General features: G+C 47.1%; 1 long non-coding RNA gene across 5 annotated transcripts in view; it reads right to left on the bottom strand.

Moving 5' to 3' along the window:
* Positions 1-14,703, bottom strand: part of LOC115189862 (uncharacterized) — a 59,877-nt gene that overhangs the window by 23,185 nt on the left and 21,989 nt on the right. For 2 of the 5 annotated variants that reach the window (XR_003877022.1, XR_003877023.1), the window contains exons 1-2: positions 3,665-3,791; positions 1,480-1,587 (exon numbers count right to left, since the gene is read on the bottom strand). The exons of 2 other annotated variants lie outside the window; for them this stretch is intronic. This is a non-coding gene — a long non-coding RNA (uncharacterized LOC115189862). Of the gene's footprint in view, positions 1-1,479; positions 1,588-3,664; positions 3,792-14,703 lie in introns of those variants that run through there. One more of the 5 variants, XR_003877024.1, reaches the window with a different exon arrangement.

The raw sequence follows: 14,703 nt of genomic DNA, 5'->3' as shown, positions 1-14,703 counted from the left end.
CCCTACCTCTGGAGAGAGTCTCTAGACACCTGAAACCCTACCTCTGGAGAGAGTCTCTAGACATCTGAAACCCTACCTCTGGAGAGAGTCTCTAGACATCTGAAACCCTACCTCTGGAGAGAGTCTCTAGACATCTGAAACCCTACCTCTGGAGAGAGTCTCTTAAACTCTAATATATGCCATTTAGCAAACGTTTTTATCCAAAGCCACTTACATTCATGCGTGGATATATTATTTAACGTCTGGGTGATCCCAGAAATTGAACCCACTATCCTGGTGTTGCAAGCGCCATGTACTACCAACCGTGCCACACAGAGGACCACGACTACATAACAAACAGGAAGGGGAAACTTTCACTCAGGTCTGTTTCTGGAGGAACGACATCATGATAACTTCTTCCTGATGACAGATTGTTCTGTATCACCAGACCAGATCTGTTAGTGATAAAAAAAAACACTTTCCCTTCCCAGTGACGTATCCTCTAAACAAACCGTCCGTGACTTCCAGAAGAGGAACTGGCATGATAAAAACCACTTTCCCTTCCCGGTGACGTCTAAACAAACCGTCTGTGACTTCCAGAAGAGGAACTGACATGATAAAACCCACTTTCCCTTCCCGGTGACGATTCCTCTAAACAAACCGTCCGTGACGTCCAGAAGAGGAACTAGCATGTTGTATTGTACTGTATTAGCGTACCTCAGTAACATCACATCACGCAGTTGGAATGTAAAACAGGTTGTTGTCAACAAACTTCCCCTGTCGTCCTGGATTTACCTGGAGGATCAGAACTTCAAGATATGTCCTCCCCAAAAATGACACCCCGTTCCCTTACGAAGTGCACTACTTTTGACCAGGGCACCTGTTGGAATACTGTGCCATTTGGGACACACAGTCTCAATCTCCAATCAAACTATGTCCATCGTGTTTGTCTAGTAGGAGACGGCCATGTTGTTTTTTCTGCCTGTCAAGTCATCCTCCTCCTAATAGGATCAACTGCATCACGCGTCTGATGAAGACTACGATGAAGACTCATATCACTATGTGGCGAAGACTTAACCTCCGCCGTCAAAAACACTAACGCCAGCTAGAGTTCCTTACGATATATCTGCTAAATACCTCCTCCGATCTCAAACCCGGGTAGCCGTCCGAGAGCTGATTTTAATTTCAGAGGCGTGAGGGAGACCAGAGAGAACAGAAAGTTCACGAAGGAAAAACCCCAACAACCTTGAAGTTGTATTTCAACCAGTATAAAAGTAAGGGACTAGCCGTGTGAAAGGGGGAAGCCAGTCTTGGACGGAAACATCAGCTTCTCAGTGAACAGAGAATCCTGATCGAGAGACAAACCCACTCCTGGGTGACCACTAAAGCCATAGTCAGTTACATCAGAAAGCTCTGCTGTGTCGTCCTATGCGTACAGAGTATACCTGTCCCTACCTGTCCTACCTGTATAACGGAACATTACACACAGTTACTACCTACCTTTACTGTCTGTTCTGTGTTCCTCTTCCTGCTAATGTTCCTTCCTCTGTTGTTGTCCTGATAAAGAGTCAAAACACACGGGGTAGCAGGCTGCGTCTCCCACTGTCCCTGGACGGAAAGAGGATTGGGAAGATTTATATTCTCTCTCTCGCGTACACACACACACACACACACACACACACACACACACACACACACACACACACACACACACACACACACACTAATCCCCATCTCATCCTCTTCCTCCTGAGCAAAGCATGCTGGGATGTGAAGAGGAAAGGGAGCTTGTGTGTGTGTGAGTTGTGTGTGAGCGTGTGTGTGTGTGTGGTGTGGTGTGTGTGTGTGTTTGAGAGCATGTGAGAGTGTGTGTCTGTGTCTGTGTGTGTGTGTGTGTGAGAGCGAGCGTGTGTGTGTGTGTGAGAGCGAGCGTGTGTGTGTGTGTGTGTGTGTGTGTGTGTGAGCGCGCGCGCGCGTGTGTGTGTGTGAGTGAGAGCGTGTGTGTGAGTGAGAGCGTGTGAGTGTGTGTGTGTGTGTGTGGTGTGGGGGTGTGTGTGAGTGAGAGCGTGTGAGTGTGTGTGTGTGTGTGTGTGTGTGATTGAGAGCGTGTGAGTGAGTGAGAGCGTGTGTGTGAGTGAGAGCGTGGTGTGGTGTGTGAGCTGGTTATCCATTGTCAGGTCAGTCAGGTGGTTCACTAGTCCATAACGGACTAACTTTGTTCTGACCCGGTACTCTGACCCAAGATCAACCGCCTGAACCCTCATAGATTTCCTTTCCACAGCCATTACAAAATGGGTCTCTATTACAGTAGTCTATTATAGTAGTCTATTACAGTAGTCTATTACAGTAGTCTATTACAGTAGTCTATTACAGTAGTCTATTACAGTAGTCTATTATAGTAGTCTATTATAGTAGTCTATTATAGTAGTCTATATACTGTGTCTCTATTATAGTAGTCTATTACAGTAGTCTATTACAGTAGTCTATTACAGTAGTCTATTACAGTAGTCTATTACAGTAGTCTATTACAGTAGTCTATTACAGTAGTCTATTACAGTAGTCTATTATAGTAGCCTATTACAGTAGTCTATTATAGTAGTCTATATACTGTGTCTCTAATACAGTAGTCTATTATAGTAGTCTATTACAGTAGTCTATTATAGTAGTCTATATACTGTCTCTATTATAGTAGTCTATTATAGTAGTCTATTATAGTAGTCTGTTATAGTAGTCTATTACAGTAGTCTATTACAGTAGTCTATATACTGTGTCTCTAATACAGTAGTCTATTACAGTAGTCTATATACTATATATATACTGTGTCTATTACATGTGTGTGTGGTGTGGGTGTGTGTGGTGTGTAGTGTGGTGTGTGTGTGTGTGTGGTGTAGTGTGGTGTGTGTGGTGTGTGTGGTGTGTGTGTGTGTGGTGTAGTGTGGTGTGTGTGGTGTGTGTGGTGTAGTGTGTGTGTGTGTGTGGTGTAGTGTGGTGTGTGTGTGTGGTGTGGTGTGGTGTGGTGTGTGTGTGTGTGTGTGGTGTAGTGTGGTGTGTGGTGTAGTGTGGTGTGTGTGGTGTGTGTGTGTGTGGGGTGTAGTGTGGTGTGTGTGTGGTGTAGTGTGGTGTGTAGTGTGGTGTGTGTGTGTGTGTGTGGTGTAGTGTGGTGTGTAGTGTGTAGTGTGTAGTGTGTGTGTGTGTGTGTGTGTGTGTGTGTGTGTGTGTGTGTGTGTGTGTGAGAGAGACAGAAGGAGGTGCCCCTGTTCTCTCCATGTGTTCCTGAGGAGTGTAAAGGCTCAGTCAGCAGATCACAGACTGTGTTCGTCAGTCAGGGTGAAGACCTGGTCTGTCGTACAGTCGTTTGGTAAACAGACAATTTGACATTTTGCTCAGTCCGTTGTTTTCACTGTTAATGATAATGCAGAGGATTTTCCCAAGGTTGCTGTTGACTCATAGTAATCATAGACCCCACTGTAGTAATTGGGGTCAAATTTGTCTCCACTTTTGTGGATTAGAGTTTATCAGTTTTTTTGTTCCAAATATTGGGGGAAGATGCCAGAGCTCAGGATGATGTTAAAGAGTTTAAGGAATTTGTGTTCTGTATATTTCATAATATTTTCTCTCTATGTATTATTGTCTCCCTCTCTCTCCCCACCCCCTATCAGTGATTGACAGCTCTGGCTCCTCCTACCTGGCCTCAGCAACAGGTGACCTCTGGGTGTTCTGCGGTTGCCGGTGGCAACCTGCTCTGCTGTTGCCGATAGCGACCTGCTCTTAAGCCCCTAATTAATGTCTCTTTTACAGCGGGGGGGGGGAGACTGGCTGTTGGAGAGAGAGAGACAGCAGGGGGAGGAGGGACTGGCTGTTGGCCCAAGTATGTGTGTGAGAGAGAGATTTTCACATCGTTACAACACTATATATATTCATAATATGGCATTTATTATCTACTTCACTTGTTTTGGCAATGTTAATAAGATATGTTTCCCATGGGGGGGAAGAGCGAGAGCGAGAGCGAGAGAGAGAGAGAGAGAGAGAGAGAGAGAGAGAGAGAGAGAGAGAGAGAGAGAGAGAGAGAGAGAGAGAGAGAGAGAGAGAGAGAGAGAGAGAGAGAGAGAGAGAGAGAGAGAGAGAGACAGAGACAGAGACAGAGACAGAGACAGACAGAGAGAGAGAGAGAGAGAGAGACCCTTATTAAAACTGCTTCTACTCCTTCCTCTACCTTCTTAAGCTCCTCACCATGGTAACTGACCACAACAGAAATGGCCATTACCCAGCCAGCACTCCTCCATAACCCTCCCTAATCTCCCTCTGTTGAGGAGAGGAGGAGCGTGGAGAGGAGAGGAGGAGAGAGGAGAGGCCTGCGAATGGGTGTTTCAAGAACTACTCAATGGCTGGGGATAGGCTGACAGGGGAGAGGAGAAGGGAAGTGGGAAGAGAGGAGAGGAGGGAGGAGAGGCGAGGGAGAGGCTGACAGGGGAGAGGAGAAGTCTGTTCCAGAGAGAAGGGTGAAACTCTACTGTGAGACTGAATCCTCTGATGTGGCTGGACACATTCCAGCCTGAGGCCGAGTCTGAAATACCTGATTACTGCTACTCTCTCTTCTCCTGGCAGGACCTCTAAAATACCTGATTACTGCTCCTCTCTCTTCTCCTAGCAGGACCTCTATAATACCTGATTACTGCTCCTCTCTCTTCTCCTGGCAGGACCTCTAAAATACCTGATTACTGCTCCTCTCTCTTCGCCTGGCAGGACCTCTAAAATACCTGATTACTGCTCCTCTCTCTTCTCCTAGCAGGACCTCTAAAATACCTGATTACTGCTCCTCTCTCTTCGCCTGGCAGGACCTCTATAATACCTGATTACTGCTCCTCTCTCTTCTCCTGGCAGGACCTCTATAATACCTGATTACTGCTCCTCTCTCTTCTCCTGGCAGGACCTCTAAAATACCTGATTACTGCTACTCTCTCTTCTCCTGGCAGGACCTCTATAATACCTGATTACTGCTCCTCTCTTCTCCTGGCAGGACCTCTATAATACCTGATTACTGCTCCTCTCTCTTCTCCTGGCAGGACCTCTATAATACCTGATTACTGCTCCTCTCTCTTCTCCTGGCAGGACCTCTATAATACCTGATTACTGCTCCTCTCTCTTCTCCTGGCAGGACCTCTAAAATACCTGATTACTGCTCCTCTCTCTTCTCCTGGCAGGACCTCTATAATACCTGATTACTGCTCCTCTCTCTTCTCCTGGCAGGACCTCTAAAATACCTGATTACTGCTCCTCTCTCTTCTCCTAGCAGGACCTCTATAATACCTGATTACTGCTCCTCTCTCTTCTCCTAGCAGGACCTCTACAATACCTGATTACTGCTCCTCTCTCTTCTCCTGGCAGGACCTCTATAATACCTGATTACTGCTCCTCTCTCTTCTCCTGGCAGGACCTCTAAAATACCTGATTACTGCTCCTCTCTCTTCTCCTAGCAGGACCTCTATAATACCTGATTACTGCTCCTCTCTCTTCTCCTAGCAGGACCTCTACAATACCTGATTACTGTTAGAGTGGAGAGGGGGGGTGAGAGGGCGGGGTGAGAGGGAGAGGGGGAGGGGGAGGGGGAGGGAGAGTGGAGAGGGTGAGGGGGGGGGGTGAGAGGGCGGGGTGAGAGGGAGAGGGGGAGGGGGGTAAGGTGCAGTAAACTGTTACTGTAGCTACTGAGAGAGAGAGGGAGAGATGGAGAGAGAGAGGGGGAGGGAGAGAGAGGGAGAGAGGGAGAGATGGAGAGGGGGGGAATGGGGGAGAGAGAGGGAGAGAGGGGGGGAATGGGGAGAGAGAGAGGGAGGGAGGGGGGAATGGGGGGAGAGAGAGAGGGGGGGAATGGGGAGAGAGAGAGAGAGAGGGCGGGTGAGAGGGAGAGAGAGAGGGGGAATGGGGAGAGAGAGAGGGGGAGGGAGAGAGAGGGAGAGGGTGAGAGGGAGAGGGAGAGAGAGAGAGAGAGAGAGATAGGGAGAGTGTGAGTCTACTCTACTGTACTGTAATCTTGTAAATTGTTCAAAGTAGTCCTTGTGCATACAGTTGTGTGGTTTGTTAATCTTTGCAATTAATGTTTTTTGTTTGGCATATATTTGAAAGTCAAAGTGTAATTCTGTTCCCGTGGAACTGCCCTCTAGCTACAGAGAGAGAGAGGGAGGTGAGAGAGAGAGGGAGGTGAGAGAGAGAGGGGGAGAGAGAGAGAGGGAGGTGAGAGAGAGAGGGAGGTGAGAGAGAGAGGGAGGTGAGAGAGAGAGGGAGGAGAGAAAGAGGGAGGTGAGAGAAAGGGAGGGAGGTGAGAGAGAGAGGGAAGAGAGGGAGGTGAGAGAGGGGGAGAGGGAGTAAGGAGGTAAGCTCCTGACTGATCTGAAGCCAGGCCAGCATATGGCCCACAGCCCTACCAGCTCTACCAGCTTGCTATTAAACTCAATTGATAAATAAGTCTATTAATACACAGATGCCAGGAAGGAGGGAGACCAGGCAGGGAGACCAGGCAGGAGACCAGGCAGGAGGGAGACCAGGCCAGGCAGGGAGGTGGGAATTCATGACCATGCAGAACACAACTCAGTCCACTAGAGACAGGTGAGACAGTCCTTTACTGTATGAATGGTAAGTCAGATATCTTTATCTTGCAGCCATGCACTTAGATTTTATTTCACCTTTATTTAACGAGGCAAGTCAGTTAAGAACAAATACTTATTTGGACAGCCTAGGAACAGTGGGTTAACTGCCTTGTTCAGAACGACAGATTTTCACCTTGTCAACTTGGGGATTCGATCCAGCAACCTTTTGGTTACTAGTCCAACGCTCTAACCACTAGGCTACCTGTCTCTAACCACTAGGCTACCTGCTCTAACCACTAGGCTACCTGTCTCTAACCACGAGGCTACCTGTCTCTAACCACGAGGCTAGCTGTCTCTAACCACGAGGCTACCTGTCTCTAACCACGAGGCTACCTGTCTCTAACCACGAGGCTACCTGCTCTAACCACGAGGCTACCTGTCTCTAACCACGAGGCTACCTGCCTCTAACCACGAAGCTACCTGCCTCTAACCACGAGGCTACCTGCCTCTAACCACGAGGCTACCTGTCTCTAACCACGAGGCTACCTGTCTCTAACCACGAGGCTACCTGTCTCTAACCACTAGGCTACCTGTCTCTAACCACTAGGCTACCTGTCTCTAACCACTAGGCTACCTGCCTCTAACCACTAGGCTACCTGTCTCTAACCACTAGGCTACCTGCCTCTAACCACTAGGCTACCTGCCTCTAACCACGAGGCTACCCTGCTCTAACCACTAGGCTACCTGCCTCTAACCACGAGGCTACCCTGCTCTAACCACTAGGCTACCTGCTCTAACCACTAGGCTACCTGCCTCTAACCACTAGGCTGCCTGTCTCTAACCACTAGGCTACCTGTCTCTAACCACTAGGCTACCTGTCTCTAACCACTAGGCTACCTGTCTCTAACCACTAGGCTACCTGCCTCTAACCACTAGGCTGCCTGTCTCTAACCACTAGGCTACCTGTCTCTAACCACTAGGCGGCCTGTCTCTAACCACTAGGCTACCTGTCTCTAACCACTAGGCTACCTGCCTCTAACCACTAGGCTACCTGCTCTAACCACTAGGCTACCTGCCTCTAACCACTAGGCTACCTGTCTCTAACCACTAGGCTACCTGCTCTAACCACTAGGCTACCTGCTCTATTGTTGTCCTTCTACAAACCTTGTATTTCACAACATTCCCTGTCCTGGGGGCGTAGACGACTAAAACCCAGGGACTGTCTGACCCGCCATAAAGCCCTGTTGTCATCACAACATTCCCTGTCCTGGGGGCGTAGACGACTAAAACCCAGGGACTGTCTGACCCGCCATAAAGCCCTGTTGTCCTCACAACATTCACCTCCGTTCAGAAGACCAAACTGTATTTCCTTTCCACCTGCATTACCGACTGGTTCCTTTTCCTCTGGGAGGGGAAAAAACGGGGCTTAGAATAAAGAGAGAATTCCTGATCCGTGTTGAATTAATCCGTCTATAATTAAAGATATGATTCGCTCTAATCCTGCAACCTTTCACCACTACGATTAACAAAACGCAAAGAAACAGCAGGTCAGGATGTAAAGCAACCAGGTTTAATACCAGCAGCATTAACAGGATGTAAAGCAACCAGGTTTAATACCAGCAGCATTAACAGGATGTAAAGCAACCAGGTTTAATACCAGCAGCATTAACAGGATGTAAAGCAACCAGGTTTAAAACCAGCAGCATTAACAGGATGTAAAGCAACCAGGATTAATACCAGCAGCATTAACAGGATGTAAAGCGACCAGGTTTAATACCAGCAGCATTAACAGGATGTAAAGCAACCAGGTTTAATACCAGCAGCATTAACAGGATGTAAAGCAACCAGGTTTAATACCAGCAGCATTAACAGGATGTAAAGCAACCAGGTTTAATACCAGCAGCATTAACAGGATGTAAAGCAACCAGGTTTAATACCAGCAGCATTAACAGGATGTAAAGCAACCAGGATTAATACCAGCAGCATTAACAGGATGTAAAGCAACCAGGTTTAATACCAGCAGCATTAACAGGATGTAAAGCAACCAGGTTTAATACCAGCAGCATTAACAGGATGTAAAGCAACCAGGTTTAATACCAGCAGCATTAACAGGATGTAAAGCAACCAGGTTTAATACCAGCAGCATTAACAGGATGTAAAGCAACCAGGTTTAATACCAGCAGGATGAGCCGTTTCATCCTGAGGAACACAGGGGCTGAAGAACAGTAGGCCTAGAACCCTTCTGTATTAACACTGTGTGTTAACGGTCTTCCCTGTGGCTCAGTTGGTAGAGCATGGTGTTTGCAACGCCAGGGTTGTGGGTTCGATTCCCACGGGGGCCAGTACAAAAACAAATGCATGAAATGAAATGTATGCATTCACTACTGTAAGTCGCTCTGGATAAGAGCGTCTGCTAAATGACTAAAATTTAAAAAATGTTAAGTGGTGGTGACGCTGCGTGTTAAGTGGTGGTGACGCCGCGTGTTAAGTAGCGGTGACGCTGCCTGTTAAGTAGCGGTGACGCTGCGTTAAGTAGTGGTGACGCTGCGTGTTAAGTAGCGGTGACGCTGCCTGTTAAGTAGTGGTGACGCTGCGTTAAGTAGTGGTGACGCCGCGTGTTAAGTAGCGGTGACGCTGCCTGTTAAGTAGCGGTGACGCTGCGTTAAGTAGTGGTGACGCCGCGTGTTAAGTAGTGGTGACGCTGTGTTAAGTAGTGGTGACGCTGCGTGTTAAGTAGCGGTGACGCTGTGTTAAGTAGTGGTGACGCCGCGTGTTAAGTAGTGGTGACGCTGCGTGTTAAGTAGTGGTGACGCTGCCTGTTAAGTAGTGGTGACGCCGCGTGTTAAGTAGTGGTGACGCTACGTGTTAAGTAGTGGTGACGCTGCGTGTTAAGTAGTGGTGACGCTGCGTGTTAAGTAGTGGTGACGCTGCGTGTTAAGTAGTGGTGACGCTGCGTGTTAAGTAGTGGTGACGCTGCGTGTTAAGTAGTGGTGACGCTGCGTGTTAAGTAGTGGTGACGCTGCGTGTTAAGTAGTGGTGACGCTGTGTTAAGTAGTGGTGACGCTACGTGTTAAGTAGTGGTGACGCTACGTGCTATGTAGTGGTGACGCTGCGTGTTAAGTAGTGGTGACGCTGCGTGTTAAGTAGTGGTGACGCTGCGTGTTAAGTAGTGGTGACGCTGCGTGTTAAGTAGTGGTGACGCTGCGTGTTAAGTAGTGGTGACGCTGCGTGTTAAGTAGTGGTGACGCTGTGTTAAGTAGTGGTGACGCTGCGTGTTAAGTAGTGGTGACGCTGCCTGTTAAGTAGTGGTGACGCTGTGTTAAGTAGTGGTGACGCTGTGTTAAGTAGTGGTGACGCTACGTGTTAAGTAGTGGTGACGCTGCGTGCTATGTAGTGGTGACGCCGTGTTATGTAGTGGTGACGCTGCGTGTTATGTAGTGTCATAGGACATTGTAAGTTCCACGCCCTACACCCTTGGTCTTTGCCATGTGCCCTGGAGCCAAGCACCAGTGTTATGGCTGGGAGAGATGATCCAGGATCAGTCAAGACTAAAGAGTATCTGAGCGTTCCAGTCGGCAGCCCGGCGCGGTCTATAACACCAGTCCAGAGAGAAACAGAAAGCCTCGGCCTGAGAACAGAGCCTGAAAGACCCAGTGTATTCCACTTGACACTCCCTGCAGCCCTGTAAACCACAGCCCTGCGGCCAGCCTGGTGAGAGAGAGAGAGAGAGAGAGAGAGAGAGAGAGAGAGAGAGAGAGAGAGAGAGAGAGAGAGAGAGAGAGAGAGAGAGAGAGAGAGAGAGAGAGAGAGCACCTCCCATTGGCACTGTGTCAACATTAGCTAGATGCTGGTATTGTCGGGGCGGTATCCAGATTTTCATATTGTCATTCCGTCCTTTTCTCATCCCAGGATTTACGATATTACCAGCTTAGTACACAAGGGAGCGCCAAAGACACACACAAAAAAATGACTAGAATGCTAACACAATTAGCATAAGTAATAACGAATTTACATGGAGGCTACTAGCTAAATATGCTAACAAGTGCAAACGAAAATAAACTATTGAAAAGACAGGCAAAGCAGCTCATAAAGTTATACAAGTATAGGTAGGAACTACTGAATGTCATTTCTGGTGAGTTTGGACATTTACAAGCGAATGTGAACGAGAGACATTGTGCAAATGAACAACGTTTCGACGCATGCTTGTCTGAAGGAAGAACAGTACTGGCTCTGGAGCGGCATGTCAACACCCTGTGTCTGTGTGGAGTCTGGAGTCTGAATGAAGAACAGTACTGGCTCTGGAGCAGCATGTCAACACCCTGTGTCTGTGTGGAGTCTGGAGTCTGAATGAAGAACAGTACTGGCTCTGGAGCAGCATGTCAACACCCTGTGTCTTTATGGAGTCTGGAGTCAGAAGGAAGAACGGTACTGGCTCCTGAACAGCATGTCAACACCCTGTGTCTGTATGGAGTCTGGAGTCTGAATGAAGAACAGTACTGGCTCTGGAGCAGCATGTCAACACCCTGTGTCTTTATGGAGTCTGGAGTCAGAAGGAAGAACAGTACTGGCTCTGGAGCAGCATGTCAACACCTTTTTTTCACACAGGATTTTTGTTTATTTCTTTGATAAACAGAAAAAAAGACCTTGCTTTTTAATTGTAAGCTCATTTAAATTGTGTGGCTGCTAGCCAAATAGTGTTGCACTTCGGATGTCAAACAGCATGTCACAATACTGATAGACAACCGAAGGTGACAGACAGCATGTCACAATACCGGTAGACAACTGAAGGTGACAGACAGCATGTCACAATACCGGTAGACAACCGAAGATGACAGACAGCATGTCACAATACCGGTAGACAACTAAAGATGACAGACAGCATGTCACAATACCGGTAGACAACTAAAGATGACAGACAGCATGTCACAATACCGGTAGACAACTGAAGATGACAGACAGCATGTCACAATACCGATAGACAACTGAAGGTGACAGACAGCATGTCACAATACCGATAGACAACCGAAGGTGACAGACAGCAGTAAAGGGGAATCACTGTAATACCTGGAGAGGAACCAGAAATAGAGAACCAGTTAACCTCTTTTAACCATTTAAACGCTGCTCTGCAACGCAGCAGCAGCAGCAGCAGCAGCCAGCAGCAGCAGCCAGCAGCAGCAGCAGCAGCAGCAGCAGCAGCAGCCAGCAGCAGCAGCAGCAGCAGCAGCAGCAGCAGCAGCAGCAGCAGGGGGAAGTGAGTTGACGCTAAAAGACATTGAACATGTCTTCCATTTCATTCACACAGTAATTAAAATGTTTGCCCTCCGCAGTCAACGGTGACGATGTCACGGCCGGGACGCCACGGGGTTTCCTGCCTCAGTCGGCAACAAAGAGGATCTGAACGGGAATACGTGTAGGATCGGTGTGTGTGTGTGTGTGTGTGTGTGTGTGTGTGTGTGTGTGTGTGTGTGTGTGTGTGTGGCCTTACGTTCCACCCATCCCTATACTCTCTAAGGAGAAGCATCGATCTGTTCTCCCTCAGGGTAGCTATCCTTAGTAAGGCATTTTCACCTTCCAATACATTCAGTGTAACCGTGGTGAGGAGGGTAGAGAGGGTTGGGATTCCCCCTTCAGCTGAAGCCTGGTGGGGACAGCAGCACACAGGAAGAGGACAGCTGGAGAGAGCAGCACACAGGAAGAGGACAGCTGGAGAGAGCAGCACACAGGAAGAGGACAACTGGAGAGAGCAGCACACAGGAAGAGGACAACTGGAGAGAGCAGCACACCATCCCACACACACAGTCACACACACACACACACACATCATCCCACACCCAGTCACACACACACCAGGAAGTTTTCAATAGAAAACAATAAAAGGCCACAGACAAGGAATGAGAAAACTCTTAAATAGAACACCACAGGGCCAACAGACACACACACACCGTAATAGAAAATACAGTAGATTAGATACAGTAGTTTTGAACAAATACATTTCTTCCAAAATGAAAGAAAAGCAAAAGAGAAAGAGAGCGAGAGAGAGATTGACAATTTCTTTTAGTTTCACTTACTTAGTGAAATGCAGCTAGCTAGTTTAGCCTCCTGAAACACCCTGCTCAAACAAGGAGATGCTATCGTCGCTAGCAGGCTACGATTATCCAACACAACACTGGAACTCTTCCAAGTCAAGGTTAGATTTGGGTTTTATTAATTTATAGCCACCAGGGGCCGGCTGGTCTAACTGCTTACTGAGTAAACACTAACGTTACTGCATGATTGTAGCGGGTTTACTAACACGTTAGTTCTATTAGCTATGTTGACGAGGACGTTAGCTAATATGGGGACAATGATGCAGGATGTGTGTAGAGGTTATGATATGGTTTGGCTTGGAAAAGTTTTTTTTAATTGCCTGGTCACGTGTTGTTCATTGAAGTCCACAAACAAAGGGAAAAGATGAGAGGAGGAACACAACGTGGCTGCTATGAAAGGGAACTGTGTTTACCCATGACCACGGGGTGTATTCATTCTGACGATTAGGTTTGGGAAAAAAAATACGTTTCTTAAAAACGGAAGCAAACGAAACGGAGATAAAAATAAAAAAATAACAATTTGTCCAATAGAAACTCTTCTTTGCAACTGTTAGACTAATGATTACAGCCCAGATCAGCTAGATGCAGGTCAGAGTGTGCAAGGCGGTATTGAATGTGTCACCGTCTGTCATCTCAACATTTTCTCTCGACCTGTGTGCAACTACGTTATAAACTTTCATTCATAGGCCAGGTTGTAGCTACCTCATGATGGGTACAGAGAAAACATCAGGTATTATCCTAAACCCATCACTGTTACATTGAACTGGGTGAAGGACAGTATCCTAAACCCATTACTGTTACATTGAACTGGGTGAATATGAAGGACAGTATCCTAAACCCATCACTGTTACATTGAACTGGGTGAAGGACAGTATCCTAAACCCATCACTGTTACATTGAACTGGGTGAAGGACAGTATCCTAAACCCATCACTGTTACATTGAACTGGGTGAAGGACAGTATCCTAAACCCGTCACTGTTACATTGAACTGGGTGAAGGACAGTAACCTAAACCCGTCACTGTTACATTGAACTGGGTGAAGGACAGTATCCTAAACCCATCACTGTTACATTGAACTGGGTGAAGGACAGTATCCTAAACCATCACTGTTACATTGAACTGGGTGAAGGACAGTATCCTAAACCCATCACTGTTACATTGAACTGGGTGAATATGAAGGACAGTATCCTAAACCCATCACTGTTACATTGAACTGGGTGAAGGACAGTATCCTAAACCCATCACTGTTACATTGAACTGGGTGAAGGACAGTATCCTAAACCCATCACTGTTACATTGAACTGGGTGAATATGAAGGACAGTAACCTAAACCCATCACTGTTACATTGAACTGGGTGAAGGACAGTATCCTAAACCCATCACTGTTACATTGAACTGGGTGAAGGACAGTATCCTAAACCCATCACTGTTACATTGAACTGGGTGAATATGAAGGACAGTATCCTAAACCCATCACTGTTACATTGAACTGGGTGAATATGAAGGACAGTATCCTAAACCCATCACTGTTACATTGAACTGGGGGAAGGACAGTATCCTAAACCCATCACTGTTACATTGAACTGGGTGAAGGACAGTATCCTAAACCCATCACTGTTACATTGAACTGGGTGAATATGAAGGACCAGTATCCTAAACCCATCACTGTTACATTGAACTGGGTGAATATGAAGGACCAGTATCCTAAACCCATCACTGTTACATTGAACTGGGTGAATATGAAGGACAGTATCCTAAACCCATCACTGTTACATTGAACTGGGTGAATATGAAGGACCAGTATCCTAAACCCATCACTGTTACATTGAACTGGGTGAAGGACAGTATCCTAAACCATCACTGTTACATTGAACTGGGTGAATATGAAGGACAGTATCCTAAACCCATCACTGTTACATTGAACTGGGTGAAGGACAGTATCCTAAACCATCACTGTTACATTGAACTGGGTGAATATGAAGGACAGTATCCTAAACCATCACTGTTACATTGAACTGGGTGAATATGAAGGACCAGTATCCTAAACCATCACTGT

The sequence above is a fragment of the Salmo trutta genome, unplaced genomic scaffold, assembly GCF_901001165.1.
Source record: "Salmo trutta unplaced genomic scaffold, fSalTru1.1, whole genome shotgun sequence".
NCBI classification, from domain to species: Eukaryota; Metazoa; Chordata; class Actinopteri; order Salmoniformes; family Salmonidae; genus Salmo; species Salmo trutta.
This window is presented reverse-complemented; position numbering and strand designations above follow the sequence as displayed.